At 39.8% G+C, this 17,278-nt stretch overlaps 1 pseudogene; it reads left to right on the forward strand.

Moving 5' to 3' along the window:
• The first annotated feature begins 447 nt into the window (after positions 1-447).
• Positions 448-1,359, forward strand: LOC104680994 (annotated as a pseudogene).
• Positions 1,360-17,278: the final 15,919 nt, after the last annotated feature.

The raw sequence follows: 17,278 nt of genomic DNA on the forward strand, positions 1-17,278 counted from the left end.
TTGAAGAAGATAGCTAGCTTCCTGGGGTCTTTTATGAGGGCACTAATCCCAATAACGAGGGTTTTACCTTTGTGATCTAATCACCTTCCAAAATTCCCCACCTCTTAATGGTCTCACCTTGGTGACTAGATTTCAATATATGAATGTTGGAAGGACACAAACATTCAGACCATAGCAGTCTATAAAAAAGAATAATACACCATAAAAGTGTAAGAGTTAGTCTATCTATGTCTGCAGGGTTCTTTCAGTATTTAAAAAGCAGTTTTGCTGGACTGAGCTGGTTGCCTTCTGTTATTGTGGCGGTGACTCACTTCATCCGAACTTCTTGATACTTTTGCTTCTGGAGGTCGTATTTCTCTAAGATCTTCCAGAAAAAAAGTCTTAAAGCCACCTTAGCCTTTTTTCCAGTCCAGCTCTTAAATTTTTTCCTCCTCTTCCCCAATAATAACATGAGTGCAGATCCAGCTTGTCCACAAAGCCTGCCTTGCTCCGAAGCATCCGACTATAAAGACTCTTCACCTACACCTGTAATTTGTGGGCCTGAAGAAAACTATTCATCCTTGCAAATGTCTTCTGCTGAGATGCCTCACACAGAGACTGTCTCTCCTCTTCCTTCCTCCATGGATCTGCTTATTCAGGACAGCCCGGATTCTTCCACCAGTTCCAAAGGCAAACAACCCACTTCTGCAGAGAATAGTGCCACAAAAAAGGAAAACAAGGTCCTGGTCAAGAAACAGAAGACCAGAACTCTGTTCTCTTCCAACCAGCTGTGTGTACTCAATGATAGATTTCAGAGACAGAAATACTTCAGCCTCCAGCAGACGCAGGAACTTTCCAACATCCTGAACCTCAGCTACAAAGGTGAAGACCTGGTTCCAGAACCAGAGAATGAAATCTAAGAGGTGGCAGAAAAACAACTAGCCAAAGAATAGCAATGGTGTGATTCAGAAGGCCTCAGCACCTACCTACCCCAGTCTCGACTCTTCCTACCACCAAGGATGCCTGGTGAACGTGACTGGAAACCTTCCAATGTGGAGCAACCAAACCTAGAGCAATTCAACCTGGAGCAACCAGATCCAGAACATCCAGTCCTGGAGCAACCACTGCTGGAACACTCAGACCTGGTGCACCCAGTCCTGGAACAATCAGGCCTGAAACATTTCCTTCTATAACTGTGGAGAGGAATCTCTGCAGTCCTGCATGCAGTTCTAGCCAAATTTTCCTGACTTGGAGGTTTCCTTGGAAACTGCTGGGGAAAGCCATAATGTAGTACAGCAGACCACTAGGTATTTTAGTACTCCACAATTCATAGATTTATTCCTGAAGTACTCCACAAACATGCAACCTTAAGATGTGTGAAGATGAGTGAAGTTGATATTACTCAGCTTCAGTCTGGGCACTGGCTGAATTTTATCTCTCCTCCCTTCCCTCATAGGATTTCTGTTGTTTGGAAACTACGTGTTCTGGTTTCCATTATGCCTACCCAGTCAATTTGATGGAGGGTGGGGAATGCTTGGAGCCTAATCAGAGAGGTTTCTTTCTTTTTTCCTTTTAGATCTTCCTGGAGAAAAGACATTTTAATAATCATGGCTGCTAAGGACAACATGATAGAAGCTGTCTCTGGCTATAGATAAGTAGATCTAATACTAGTTTGGATATCTTTAGGGTTTAGAATCTAACCTCAAGAATAAGAAACAAAAGTAGAAATTGGTGTGATGAAGGTATATTCCTATTGTTTTGGATTGGGCTTTACTTATTTAAAAAATATATATATATATTGAGTCCAGGTGCAGTGGCTCATGCCGGTAATCCCAGCACTTTGGGAGGCCAAGTCAGGCAGATCACCTCAGGTTAGGAGTTCAATACCAGTCTGGCCAACATGATGAAACCTTGTCTCTACTAAAACACAAAAATTAGCCTGGTGTGGTCTCAGGTGCCTGTAATCCCAGCTACTCGGGAGACTGAGACAGGAGAATCACTTGACCCCAGGAGGTGGAGGTTGCAGTGAGTCGAGATAGAGTCACAACAATCCAGCCTGGGTGACACAGCCAGATTCTGTCTCAAAAAAAATAAATAAATAAAATAAAATAAAAACTCTACCGAGGTGAAGGGTGAAGGACTGAGGTGAAGGGTGAAGAGTTAAGCTGTAACACACTTCGTTGACTTCCTCAGCCCTTTATGGCTCTGTTTTACAATACCCCATATTTTGTTGGTTATGCTAATATTTGTGGAAAGAAGTCTTGTATTTGATGTGATACAATGATATCAATATTACTTTGGCTGGTTTAAGTACAAATGAATAAAACAACTATTTTTCCTTAAAAATATTTAAAAAGCAACAAATGCAATATCAATGGGCTAAAGAAGAAAAACTGTATGATCATATTAACTGATAGAGAAATAACATTAAACAAAACTCAGTAACTATTAATAATAAAAACTCTCGGCAAACTAGGAATACAGGGAAATCTGATACAGTGTCTACATTATACCTACAGTTGACATGATATTTAGTAATTAAAGACTGAATGCTTTCCCATGAAATTGGGAACAAATCAAGAATGCTCACTCCCTTTAATCCCAGCATTTTGGGACGCCGAGGCAGGCAGATCACAAGGTCAGGAGTTCGAAACCAGCCTGACCAACATGGTGAAACCCCGTCTCTACTAAAAATACAAAAATTACCCAGGCATGGTGTTGGGTGCCTGTAGTCCCAGCTACTCAGAAGGCTGAGGCAGGAGAATCCTTGAACCCAGGAGGCGGAGGTTGCAGTGAGCCGAGATTGCACCACTGCACCCCAGCCTGGGCAACAGAGAGAGACTCTGTCTCAAAAAAAAAAAAAAAAAAAAAAAAAAAAAAAAAAAAAGAGAGAAATATATATATATATATATATATATATATATATATATATGTATATAAATAAAATAAAAAAGAATGTTTACTCATCTCTCTTTTTGTTGTTGTTGTTGTTGTTGTTGTTGTTGTTGCTGTTGAGACAGAGTCTTGCTTTGTCACTCTGGCTGGAGCGCAGTGGTGTGATCTCAGCTCACTGCAACCTCCATCTCCCTGGTTCAAGTGATCCTGCCTCAGCCTCCTGAGTAGCTGAGATTACAGGCGTGCACCACCACACCCAGCCAATTTTTGTATTTTTAGTAGAGACGAGGTTTCACCATGTTAGCCAGCGTGGTCTGGATCTCCTGACCTCGTGACCTGCCTGCCTTGGCCTCCCAAAGTGCTGTGATTACACACTTCAGCCACCGCGCCTGGCCCTTATCACTCTTGTTTCTAGCCATCACAATAAGGCAAAAGAGGAAACAAAAGAAAACAGATTGTGAAGAAAGAAGTAATATTGTCCCTATTTATATGTGAAATGATGATCTATGTAGGAAATATCAAGAGATATACAAAAAACTTATTAGAACTAATATGGGAACTCATCAAGGTCACAGGACACAACATCAACACACAAAAATCATTTGCATTTTTATATAGTAATACTGACCATGTGGAAATCAAAATTTAAAACACAATATAATGTACAATCACTCAAAGAAAATATTTAGTTATACATGCAAGAAAACATGTATAGTTCTGTAGGCTAAAAATTACCAATGCTAATGAAAGAAAACAATGAAGATCTGAATAAATAGAAAGCCATTTGTGTTAGTCCACACTCGCATTGCTATAAAGAACCACCTGAGACTGGATAATTTATTTTAAAAAAGAGGTTTAATTGGCTCATGATTCCACAGACTGTACAGGAAGCATGTCTGAGGAGGCCTCAGGAAATTGACAATCATGGCAAAAGGTGAAGAGGAAGGAAGCACATCTTACAAGGCCAAAGCAGGATGAAGAAAGGGTGAAGGGGGAGGTGTTACACACTTTTAAGCAACTAGATCTTGTGAGAACTCACTCACTATGATAAGGACAGCAAGGGGGAAGTTTTCCCCCAGGATCCAATCACCCCCCTACAAGGCCTCTTCTCTAACATTAGGGATTACAATTTGACATGAGATTTGGGTGGGGACACAAATTCAAACCATATCATTCTGCCCTGGATCCTCTCAAATCTCATATACTTCTCACATTGTAAAATACAATAATGCCTTCTCCACAGTCCCCCAAGTCTTAACTCATTTCAAGATTAACTCAAAAGTCCGTAGTGCAAAGTCTCATTTGAGACAAAGCAAATCCCTTTCACCTACATGAAAGTCTGTAAAATCAAAAACAAGTTAGTTATTTCAAGATACAGTCAGGTACAGGCATTGGGTAAATACAATTATTCTAAAACAGAGAAATCAGGCAAAACAAAGAGACTACAGGCCCCATGCAAGTCCACAACCCAGCAGGGCAGTCATTAAATCTTAAAACTCCAAAATAACCTCTTTTGACTCCATGTCTCAAATCCAGGCCACACTGATGCAAGGGTTGGACTCCCAAGGCCCAGAGCACCTGTTCCCCTGTGGCTCTGCAGGGTACAGCTCCCTCAGCGGCTTTCATGGGCTGGCATTGAGTCCCTGCAGCTTTTTAAGGTGCATGGTGGAAGCTGTCAGTGGATCTACCATTCTGGGGTCTGGAGGATGGTGGCTGTCTTCTCACAGCTCCACTATGCAGTGCCCCAGTGGAGACTTTCTGTAGGGGATCCACCCCACATTCCTCCTCCTCACTGCCCTACTAGAGGTTCTCCATGAGGTCTCTGCTCCTGCAGCAGACTTCTGAATGGACATCTAGGTGTTTCCATACATCCTCCAAAATCTAGGTGGAGGCTCCCAAGCCTCAACTCTGTCCTTATGTGCACCTGGAGGCCTAACACCATGTTGAAACTGTCAAGACTTACAGCTTGCACACTGTGGAGCAGTGGTCTGAGACATGTCTTGGGCCACTTTTAGTCATAACTGGAGTTGGAGTGACTAAGATGCAGGGTGCAGTGTCCCAAGGTTGAGCAGGGCAGCGGGCTCTGGGCCTGGCCATGAAACTATTCTTCCCTTCTAGGCCAGGCCTGTGATGAGAGGGGCTACCACAAAGGTCTCTGAAATGCCTTGAAGGCATTTTCCTCATTGTCTTGGCTATTAACATTCAGCTCCTCTTAATTTATGCAAATTTCTGCAGCTGGCTTGAATTTTTCCCAAGAAAATCAAATTTTTTTTCTACCACATGGTCAGGCTGAACATTTTCTAAACTTTTATGTTCTGCTTCCCTTTCAAATATAAGTTCCAGTTTCGGATCATCTCTTTGCTCATGCATATGACCATACGGTGTTAGAAGCAGTCTGGCTACATCCTGAACACTTTGCTGCTTAGAAATTTCTTCTATCAGATACCCTAAATGATCACTCTCAAGTTCAAAGTTCCACAGATCCCTAGAGCAGGGGCACAATGTTGCCAGTCTCTTTGCTAAAGCATAGCAAGAATGACCTTTTTTCTAGTCCCCAATAAGTTCCTCATCTCCATCTGAAACATCCTGAGCCTGGGGTTTATTGTCCATATCACTATCAGTATTTTGGTCACAACCATTCAACAAGTCTCTAAGAAGTTCCAAACTTTCCCTCAACTTGCTGTCTTCTATTGAGCTCTACAAACTGTTCCAACCTCTGCCCATTGCCCAGTTCTAAAGTTACTTACAGATTTTCAGGTATCTTTATAGCAATGCCCCACTCCTAGGTACCAATTTTTTGTATTAGTCCATTCTCTCATTATTATAAAGAAATACCTGAGACTGGGTAATTTGCAAAGAAAGGAAGTTTAATTGGCTCATGGTTCTTCAAACTGTACAGGAAGCATGGCTGGGGAGGCCTCAGGAAATTTACAATGATGGTGGAAGGCAAAGAAAAAGGAAGCATGTTTTACAAGGCCAGAGCAGGAGGAAAAGAGGGTGAAGTGGGAGATGTTACATACTTTTAAACAACAAGATCTCATGAGAACTCACTCACTATCATGATAACAGCAAGGGGGAAATGCACTCTTATGATCTACTCACCTCTTACCAGGCCCTTCCTCGAACACTGGGGATTACAATCCAACATGAGATTTGGGCAAGGACACAAATCCAAACCATATCAGCATTCTACGTCCATGGATTGGAAGACTAAACATTCTTAAGATGGCAATACTATTCAAATTGAGCTAGAAATTCAACACAATTCCTAACATAACCCCAGCTAAGTTATTTGTAGAAATTGACAAGCTGATCCTAAAATTCATATGTAAATTCAGAGACCAAAATAGCCAAAACAATTTTTAAAAAGAAGAGTAACAATGGAATACTAGTACTTCTCAATTCCGAATTTTACTACACAGCTACTGTAGTCAGTGCAGTGTGCTACCTGCATAAGGACAAACATATAAAATTTTTAGTTCTGAAATAAACCTTCATATTTACAGTCAATGATTTTCAACAAAAATGCCAAGACAGTTCAATTGGGAAAGAATAATCTTTAAAAAACAGTGCTAGGACAATTGGATAAACACCCATAAAAAATAAAGTTGAACCCCCTACTTCACACCATATATAACAATTAACTCAAAATTGGTAAAATGTAAGAGCTGAAACTACAACACTCTTAGAATAAAATATTAGGAGTAAATCTTTGTAACCATCTATGAAGCAATGATTTCTTAGATATGACACTATAGGCAAAAGGAACAAAAGAAAAAATAGGTAAAGTGGACATCATCAAAGTTAAAAGCTTTGTGCTTCAAAGGATGCTATCAAGAAAGTAGAAAGGCAACCCATAGAATGTAAAAATACATTTGTAAAACATACATCTAATAGGGGACTTAAATCTAAAATATATAAAGAAAATTTTAACATCAACAATTAAAAACAACATAAGTAGGTAAAGGATCTATATAGACATTTCTCTGAAGAAGAAGTTTAAATGGCCAATAAACATATGGAAAGTTTCCCAACATTATTTTTTATTAGGGTATCATAAATTAAAACCACAGTGAGATAACACTTTACACCCACTAGAATAGTATCTTAGTCAATTTTGTGTTGCTATAAAAGAATACCTGAGACTGGGTAATTTATGAAGAAAAGAGGTTTATTTTGCTCACAGTTCTACAGGCTGAGAAGTTCAAGGGCACAGCCCTGGTTTCTGATGAGGGCTTTTTTGCTGCATCACAACATGGCAAAGAGGGTCAAAGGGGAAGCAGGCACCTGTGAAGACAGGAAAATCTAATAATCTACTCTCACAGTAACTAATCCACTCCTACAAGAACTAATCCAGTCTTGCAAGAGTGAGAACCCACTGCTACGAGAATATCACCAAGCCATCCATGAGGAATCAGTTTCAATTACCCAAATACCACTCACCAGGCCCCACCTCCCAACATCACCACACTGGGAATCAAATTTCAGCATGAACTTTACTAGAGACAAGCAAACTATATCCAAACAATAGCAGATGGCTACAATTTTAAAATGATAAAAGTAAATGTTAGCAAGAATGTATACAAATTGAAATTCTAAAACATTGCTTCCAAGATTGTAAAATGGTGCAGCTGCTTTTGAAGACTGATAGTTTCTCAAAACATTAAACAGAGTTATCATACAGATCATATAGATATAGATAGTTCTATTTCTAAGTATTTACTCAAGGTAATTTTGAATGCATGTTTACACAAAAACTTCTTCATGAAAAATACAGCAGCATTGCTCATACAGCCAAAAAGAGAAACAGATATTTACCAATTGATGAATAGTTAAATAAAATGTAGTATATCCATATAATGGAATATTATTCAGCTTTAAAAACAACAAAATACTGACATGTGTTACAATATGGATGAAACTTGAAAATACTATGCTAAGTGAAAGAAGCCAGACAAAAATCATTAAATATTGCATGATTCCATTTATATGAAATGTCTAGAAATGGCAAATTTATAGAGGAAGAGAGGAGATTGGTGGTTTCCTTGGGGTGAAGTGATATGGAGGAGTAGGACTGGCTGTGGTTTCTCACACAAATGATTCATAGTTTGTTTTGGGAATAATAAAAATGTTCTAAAATTGATTTTGGTTATGATGCATAATAAGTACCAAAAGCTATTAAATTGTACATGTCAGGCCGGGCGCTGTGATTCATGCCTGTAATCCCAGCTCTTTGGGATGCCAAGGTGGGTGGATCACCTGAGGTCAGGAGTTCTTGACTAGCCTGGCCAACATGGCAAAACTTCATTTCTACTAAAAATACAAAAATTAGCCAGGCATGGTGGCATGCTCCTGTAATCCCAGCTATTCAGGAGGCTGAGGCAGGAGAATCGCTTGGACCCCGGAGGCAGAGGTTGCAGTGAGCTGGGATCATGCCACTGCACTCTATCCTGGGCGATAAGAGCAAAACTGTGTCTCCAAAAAAAAAATTGCACATGTCAAATGGGTGAATGTGTAAAACAAATTATATTTCAATAAAGTTGTTTTAAAGAAACTAAACATGGTACTACCATAGACACGGCAATTGCACTCTTGGGCATTTATTTAGAGAAATGAAACATGTTCACACACACAAAAAAAAATGAACACATTAATTAGACACAAATGTGAATAGTAGCTTTCTTTGTAATATCCAAGAATCAGACTCAACCCAGGTCCTTCAATGGGTGAATGGTTAAACAAACTGTGGTACATTCATACCATATAATATTACTCAGCAATAAAAATGAACAAATGACTGATACATGAATTGCCTATCCTGGACATTTTATTTAACTAGAAACATGCAATATGCAATCCTTTTTGTCTGGCTTCTTTCACTTAGCATATGTTCAAGGCTCATCCGTATTGTAACATATATCAGCGCTTTGTTCTTTTTATGACTAAATAATATTCCATTGTATATATATAAAACACATTTTGCTTTTCCATTCATTAATTGATTTACATTTGTTTTTACTTTTGGCTGTATGAATAATGCTTCTGTACTATTTGTTAATAATATATCTCCAGGTAATTATACTGAATTTAAAAATTAAAACCAAAATGTTACATATTGTATAATTCCATTTATTTAATATTTTTAAAACAAATATTTAGAATGAGAACATATTAATAGTTGCCAGTTGTTTGGGACAGAGACCAGAGGGAGGTGGGTGTGGTTATTAAAGAGTAACATGAGTAATTCTTCTTATAGAACTGTTCTGTATCTTGACTGTGGGGGTGCACATACAAACTTACATATGTGCTAAAATTTTATAACACTAAGTACACACATACAAATAAGGCTAAATAAAATGGTGAAGTCTGAATAAGATCTGTGGATTGTATCAATGTCAATATTTTGGTATCAGCAATGGGTCTGATTTCTGGAGAGATAGCACTGTCATGTCTAGTCCTGGCCCACTGATTAAATCTCCTTAATTTATGGGACTTTATGCTTCCTTAAAGGGCCAGTGTAGAGGGGGTGAGGGCAGGTCAAAAGAGTGTCTCTGGTGAGCATCAGATAGCTTTCTTGTGCTTTGTTGTTTGTTTGTTTGTTCGTTATGGAAGATGTATTGTTTTGAACGTTGTACCTGTCTGGCATCAATGGGCCCTGCTGACTGACCCTCTTGGCTTTGAATCCTTGGGTGAAAGTAAACACAGCCTTTAGCTCTGGGATGAAGCTGGAGCCTTTGAGGGATGAGTTGCCTTATGTTTTTAATTACTCAACCAGACAGCTTTTCCTGCCCTCTTCTACAAGTAATCAGTAGGGAGCATAATTTTCCAAATCCTTTTCATGGCTCTGCATATACTTACCTGGTACGTGCTCCTCTACTGCCGCCTGTGTTCTTGGAAGGAATTCCATTTAGAGAAGAGTTAGCCAAAGTGGATCCACAATGCCCTACCTTCAGGTACGTCGGGTTGTGTCAGCCACCTCACTTTACCCTTCTGAGTCCCCAAGGGGAATTTACTTATCCAAGTCTACTTCTCTTCCTCCTCTTCCTCTTCAGTGATAGTCAGAATGGTTCTTGGATGGCAACAAGGCCATGTGTGTTGATACAGGCCAAGGCAGACCACATGAATGCCAACAACATCAAAAACATTTAGATGGCTGGATACATTTTGTATCTCAATACTCAAATCTCAACTACCTCAATAGGAATGGAAAAAAATTATATACAATAAGTCACATTCAGGGTAAGGTCATCTGAAAAACATGTACTTTGACTAATTCCACTGCATTCTTCAAATATCTCAAAAGAATGATTCAATTTTAATGAAACATGTACTAGGCCACTGCTATTTGCAAAGTTCTGCCATAGACACAATGGAGGATAAGAAAAAAACTAGTTTCGGGGGTGGAGCAAGATTGCCGAATAGGAACAGCTCCAGTCTCCAACTCCCAGAGCGAGTGACACAGAAGACCGGTGATTTCTGCATTTTCAACTGAGGTACTGGGTTTATCTCACTAGGGAGTGCCGGACAATCAGTGCTGGTCAGCGACTGCAGCCCGACCAGCGAGAGCTGAAGCAGGGCGAGGCATCGCCTCACCTGGGAAGTGCAAGGGGGAAGGGAATCCCATTTCCTAGCCAGGGGAACTGGGATACACAACACCTGGAAAATCGGGTGACTCCCACCCCAATACTGTGCTTTAAGCAAATGGGCACACCAGGAGAATATATCCCACACCTGGCCGGGAGGGTCCCACACCCACGGAGCCTCCCTCATTGCTAAAACAGCAGTCTGCAATCTAACCACAAGGCAGCAGGGAGGCTGGGGGAGGGGCGCCCGCCATTGCTGAGGCTTAAGTAGGTAAACAAAGCCGCTGGGAAGCTCGAACTGGGTGGAGCTCACAGCAGCTCAAGGAAACCTGCCTGTCTCTGTAGACTCCACCTCTGGGGACAGGGCACAGTTAACAACAACAACAACAAAAGCAGCAGGAACCTCTGCAGATGCAAATGACTATGTCTGACAGCTTTGAAGAGAGCAGTGGATCTCCCAACACCGAGGTTGAGATCCGAGAAGGGACGGACTGCCTGCTCAAGTGGGTCCCTGACCCCTGAGTAGCCTAACTGGGAGACATCCCCCACTAGGGGCAGTCTGACACCCCCCACCTCACAGGGTGGAATACACCCCTGAGAGGAAACTTCCAAAGGAAGAATCAGACAGGTACACTCGCTGTTCAGCAATATTCTATCTTCTGCAACTTCTGTTGCTGATACCCAGGCAAACAGGGTCTGGAGTGGACCTCAGGCAATCTCCAACAGACCTACAGCTGAGGGTCCTGACTGTCAGAAGGAAAACTATCAAACAGGAAGGACACCTATACCAAAACCCCATCAGTACGTCACCATCATCAAAGACCAGAGGCAGATAAAACCACAAAGATGCGGAAAAAGCAGGGCAGAAAAGCTGGAAATTCAAAAAATAAGAGCGTATCTCCCCCTGCAAAGGAGTGCAGCCCATCGCCAGCAATGGATCAAACTGGTCAGAGAATGACTTTGATGAGATGAGAGAAGAAGGCTTCACTCCATCAAACTTCTCAGAGCTAAAGGAGGAATTATGTACCCAGCGCAAAGAAACTAAAAATCATGAAAGAAGAGTGAAAGAATTGACAGCTAGACTATTTAATGCAGAGAAGGTCATAAACGAAATGACAGAGATGAAAACCATGACACGAGAAATACGTGACAAATGCACAAGCTTCAGTGACTGACTCGATCAACTGGAAGAAAGAGTATCAGCGATTGAGGACCAAATGAATGAAATGAAGTGAGAAGAGAAACCAAAAGAAAAAAGAAGAAAAAGAAATGAACAAAGCCTGCAAGAAGTATGGGATTATGTAAAAAGACCAAATCTACGTCTGACTGGGGTGTCTGAAAGTGAGGGGGAAAATGGAACCAAGTTGAAAAACACTCTTCAGGATATCATCCAGGAGAACTTCCCCAACCTAGTAGGGCAGGCCAACATTCAAATTCAGGAAATACAGAGAATGCCACAAAGACACTCCTCGAGAAGAGCATCTCCAAGGCACATAATTGCCAGATTCATCAAAGTTGAAATGAAGGAAAGAATCTTAAGGGCAGCCAGAGAGAAAGGTCGGGTTACCCACAAAGGGAAGCCCATCAGACTAACAGTAGATCTCTCGGCAGAAACTCTACAAGCCAGAAGAGAGTGGGGGCCAATATTCAACGTTCTTAAAGAAAAGAATTTTAAACCCAGAATTTCATATCCAGCCAAACTAAGTTTCATAAGTGAAGGAGAAATAAAATCCTTTACAGATAAGCAAATGCTTAGAGATTTTGTCACTACCGGGCCTGCCTTACAAGAGACCCTGAAGGAAGCCCTAAACATGGAAAGGAACAACCGGTACCAGCCATTGCAAAAACATGCCAAAATGTAAAGACCATCGAGGCTAGGAAGAAACTGCATCAACTAACGAGCAAAATAACCAGTTAATATCATAATGGCAGGATCAAGTTCACACATGACAATATTAACCCTAAATGTAAATGGACTAAATGCTCCAATTAAAAGACACAGACTGGCAAACTGGATAAAGAGTCAATACCCATCAGTCTGCTGTATTCAGGAGACCCATCTCACATGCAGAGACATACATAGGCTCAAAATAAAGGGATGGAGGAAGATCTACCAAGCAAATGGAGAACAAAAAAAAGCAGGGGTTGCAATCCTAGTCTCTGATAAAATAGACTTTAAACCATCAAAGATCAAAAGAGACAAAGAAGGCCATTACATAATGGTAAAGGGATCAATTCAACAGGAAGAGCTAACTATCCTAAATATATATGCACCCAATACAGGAGCACCCAGATTCATAAAGCAAGTCTTTAGAGACTTACAAAGAGACTTAGACTCCCATACAATAATAATGGGAGACTTCAACACTCCACTGTCAACATTAGACAGATCAACAAGACAGAAATTTAACAAGAATATCCAGGAATTGAACTCATCTCTGCACCAAGCAGACATAATAGACATCTACATAACTCTCCACCCCAAATCAACAGAATATACATTCTTCTCAGCACCACATCACACTTATTCTAAAATTGACCACATAATTGAAAGTAAAGCACTCCTCAGCAAATGTACAAGAACAGAAATTATAACAAACTGTCTCTCAAACCACAGTGCAATCAAACTAGAACTCAGGACTAAGAAACTCAATCAAAACCGCTCAACTACATGGAAACTGAACAACTTGCTCCTGAATGACTACTGGGTACATAACGAAATGAAGGCAGAAATAAAGATGTTCTTTGAAACCAATGAGAACAAAGATACAACATACCAGAATCTCTGGGACACATTTAAAGCAGTGTGTAGAGGGAAATTTATAGCACTAAATGCCCACAAGAGAAAGCAGGAAAGATCTAAAATGGACACTCTAACATCACAATTAGAAAAACTAGAGAGGCAAGAGCAAACATATTCAAAAGCTAGCAGAAGGCAAGAAATAACTAAGATCAGAGCAGAACTGAAGGAGATAGAGACAAAAAACCCTCCAAAAAATCATTGAATCCAGGAGTTGGTTTCTTGAAACGATCAACAAAATTGACAGACTGCTAGCAGGACTAATAAAGAAGAGAAGAGAGAGGAATCAAATAGACGCAATAAAAAATGATAAAGGGGATATCACCACCGACCCCACAGACATACAAACTACCATCAGAGAATACTATAAACACCTCTACGCAAATCAACTAGAAAATCTTAAAGAAATGGATAATTTCCTGGACACTTACACTCTTCCAAGACTAAACCTGGAAGAATTTGAATCCCTGAATAGACCAATAGCAGGCTCTGAAATTGAGGCAATAATTAATAACCTACCAACCAAAAAAAGTCCAGGACCAGATGGATTCACAGCTGAATTCTACCAGAGGTACAAGGAGGAGCTGCTACCATTCCTTCTAAAACTATTCCAATCAATAGAAAAAGAGGGAATCCTCCCTAACTCATTTTATGAGGCCAATATCATCCTGATACCAAAGCCTGGCAGAGGCACAACAAAAAAAGAGAATTTTAGACCAATATCCCTGATGAACATTGATGCAAAAATCCTCAATAAAATACTGGCAAATCAGATTCAGCAGCACATCAAAAAGCTTATTCACCATGATCAAGTAGGCTTCATCCCTGGCATGCAAGGCTGGTTCAACATTGGCAAATCAATAAATGTAATCCAGCATATAAACAGATCCAAAGACAAGAACCACATAATTATCTCAATAGAGGCAGAAAAGGCTTTTGACAAAATTTAACAGCCCTTCATGCTAAAAACGCTCAATAAATTCGGTATTTATGGAAAGTACCTCAAAATAATAAGAGCTATTTATGACAAACCCACAGCTAATATCATACTGAATGGGCAAAAACTGGAAAAATTCCCCTTGAAAACTAGCACAAGACAAGGATGGCCTCTCTCACCACTCCTATTCAACATAGTGTTGGAAGTTCTGGCTAGGGCAATCAGGCAAGAGAAAGAAATCAAGGGTATTCAGTTAGGAAAAGAAGAAGTCAAATTGTCCCTGTTTGCAGATGACATGATTGTATATTTAGAAAACCCCATTGTCTCAGCCCAAAATCTCCGAAAGCTGATAAGCAACTTCAGCAAAGACTCAGGATACAAAATTAATGTGCAAAAATCACAAGCATTCTTATACATCAGTAACAGACAAACAGAGAGCCAAATCATGAATGAACTTCCATTCACAATTGCTTCAAAGAGAATAAAATACCTAGGAATCCAAATTACAAGGGATGTAAAGGACCTCTTCAAGGAGAACTACAAACCACTGCTCAGTGAAATCAAAGAGGACACAAACAAATGGAAGAACATACCATGCTCATGGATAGGAAGAATCAATATCATGAAAATGGCCATACTGCCCAAGGTTATTTATAGATTCAATGCCATCCCCATCAAGCTACCAATGAGTTTCTTCACAGAACTGGAAAAAACTGCTTTAAAGTTCGTATGGAACCAAAAAAGAGCCCGCATTGCCAAGACAATCCTAAGTCAAAAGGACAAAGCTGGAGGCGTCATGCTTCCTGACTTCAAACTATACTACAAGGCTACAGTAACCAAAACAGCATGGTACTGGTACCAAAACAGAGATATAGACCAATGGAACAGAACAGAATCCTCAGAAATAATACCACACATCTACAGCCATCTGATATTTGACAAACCTGAGAGAAACAAGAAATGGGGAAAGGATTCCCTATTTAATAAATGGTGCTGGGAAAATTGGCTAGCCATAAGTAGAAAGCTGAAACTGGATCCTTTCCTTACTCCTTATACGAAGATTAATTCAAGATGGATTAGAGACTTAAATGTTAGACCTAATACCATAAAAACCCTAGAAGAAAACCTAGGTAATACCATTCAGGACATGGGCATGGGCAAGGACTTCATGTCTAAAACACCAAAAGCAACGGTAGCAAAAGCCAAAATTGACAAATGGGATCTAATTAAACTAAAGAGCTTCTGCACAGCAAAAGAAACTACCATCAGAGTGAACAGGCAACCTACAGAATGGGAGAAAATTTTTGCAATCTACTCATCTGACAAAGGGCTAATATCCAGAATGTACAAAGAACTCAAACAAATATACAAGAAAAAAACAAACAACCCCATCAAAATGTGGGCAAAGGATATGAACAGACATTTCTCAAAAGAAGACATTCATACAGCCAACAGACACATGAAAAAATGCTCATCATCACTCGCCATCAGAGAAATGCAAATCAAAACCACAATGAGATATCATCTCACACCAGTTAGAATGACAATCATTAAAAAGTCAGGAAACAACAGGTGCTGAAGAGGATGTGGAGCAATAGGAACACTTTTACACTGTTGGTGGGATTGTAAACTAGTTCAACCATTATAGAAAACAGTATGGCAATTCCTCAATGATCTAGAACTACATGTACCATATGACCCAGCCATCCCACTACTGGGTATATACCCAAAGGATTATAAATCATTCTGCTATAAAGACACATGCACACGTATGTTTATTGCGGCACTATTCACAATAGCAAAGACTTGGAATCAACCCAAATGTCCATCTGTGACAGACTGGATTAAGAAAATGTGGCACATATACACCATGGAATATTATGCAGCCATAAAAAAGGATGAGTTTGCGTCCTTTGTAGGGACATGGATGCAGCTGGAAACCATCATTCTTAGCAAACTATCACAAGAACAGAAAACCAAACACAGCCTGTTCTCACTCATAGGTGGGAACTGAACAATGAGATCACTTGGACTCGGGAAGGGGAACATCACACACTGGGGCCTATCATGGGGAGGGGAAAGGGGGGAGGGATTGCATTGGGAGTTATACCTGATATAAATGATGAATTGATGGGTGCTGATGAGTTGATGGGTGCAGCACACCTACATGGCACAAGTATACATATGTAACAAACCTGCACGTTATGCACATGTACCCTAGAACTTAAAGTATAATAATAAAAAATAAAAATAAAAATAAAAAAAAGAAAAAAACTAGTTTCTATTCTTAAGGCACAAGCAGTTGCAAAAGCTAAAATTAAACTCAAATTAAGGAAGAAATCAAATATATGACTAAAAAAAAAGAATATATTCTGAATGGTTAAACCCATGCATCTGTGTGCATACACATACACTATAAACAAAGTTGACAAATGGGATGGAGGGTATATTTAAATTATCTTTATCAAAGGATATATTTCATGAATTATATAAATAATTATTTTAAATCATAAAAAAAATCAATTCCTCAATTTAAAAAATGATAAGGAACATGGAAAGGCAATTCAAATGAGAACAAACAAGAATAATCAGTACCCATGAGAAAAAGTCATTTATATTTTTAAAAATTTTTTTTAATTTAAATATTTAACCTGTTCATTTAGCACCTAATAATATAAAAGAAGATTGTTAGAATTAACCACATGGAAATACAAATTAATATGACTTTTTGATGTATAAATTAACACAACAGTTTGGCCATACACATTAAAACTTTAGGTAGGTTGCAAGCAAGATGGCCAAATAGGAACATCTCCGGTCTGCAGCTCCCAGCAAGATCAATGCAGAAGGTGGGTGACATCTGCATTTCCAGCTAAGGTACTCAGCTCATCTCATAGGGAATGGTTAGACAATGGTTGCAGACATGAAGGGTGAGCTGAAGCAGAATGGGGCATTACCTCACCCGAGAAGCACAAGGAGTCAGTGAACTCCCTCTCTAGACAAGGGAAGCCTTGAAAGACTGTGACTTGAGGAACGATGCTCTCTGACCCAGATACTACGCTTTTCCCATGGTCATCGCAACTG

The sequence above is a fragment of the Rhinopithecus roxellana genome, chromosome 7 (assembly GCF_007565055.1).
Source record: "Rhinopithecus roxellana isolate Shanxi Qingling chromosome 7, ASM756505v1, whole genome shotgun sequence".
NCBI lineage: Eukaryota > Metazoa > Chordata > Mammalia > Primates > Cercopithecidae > Rhinopithecus > Rhinopithecus roxellana.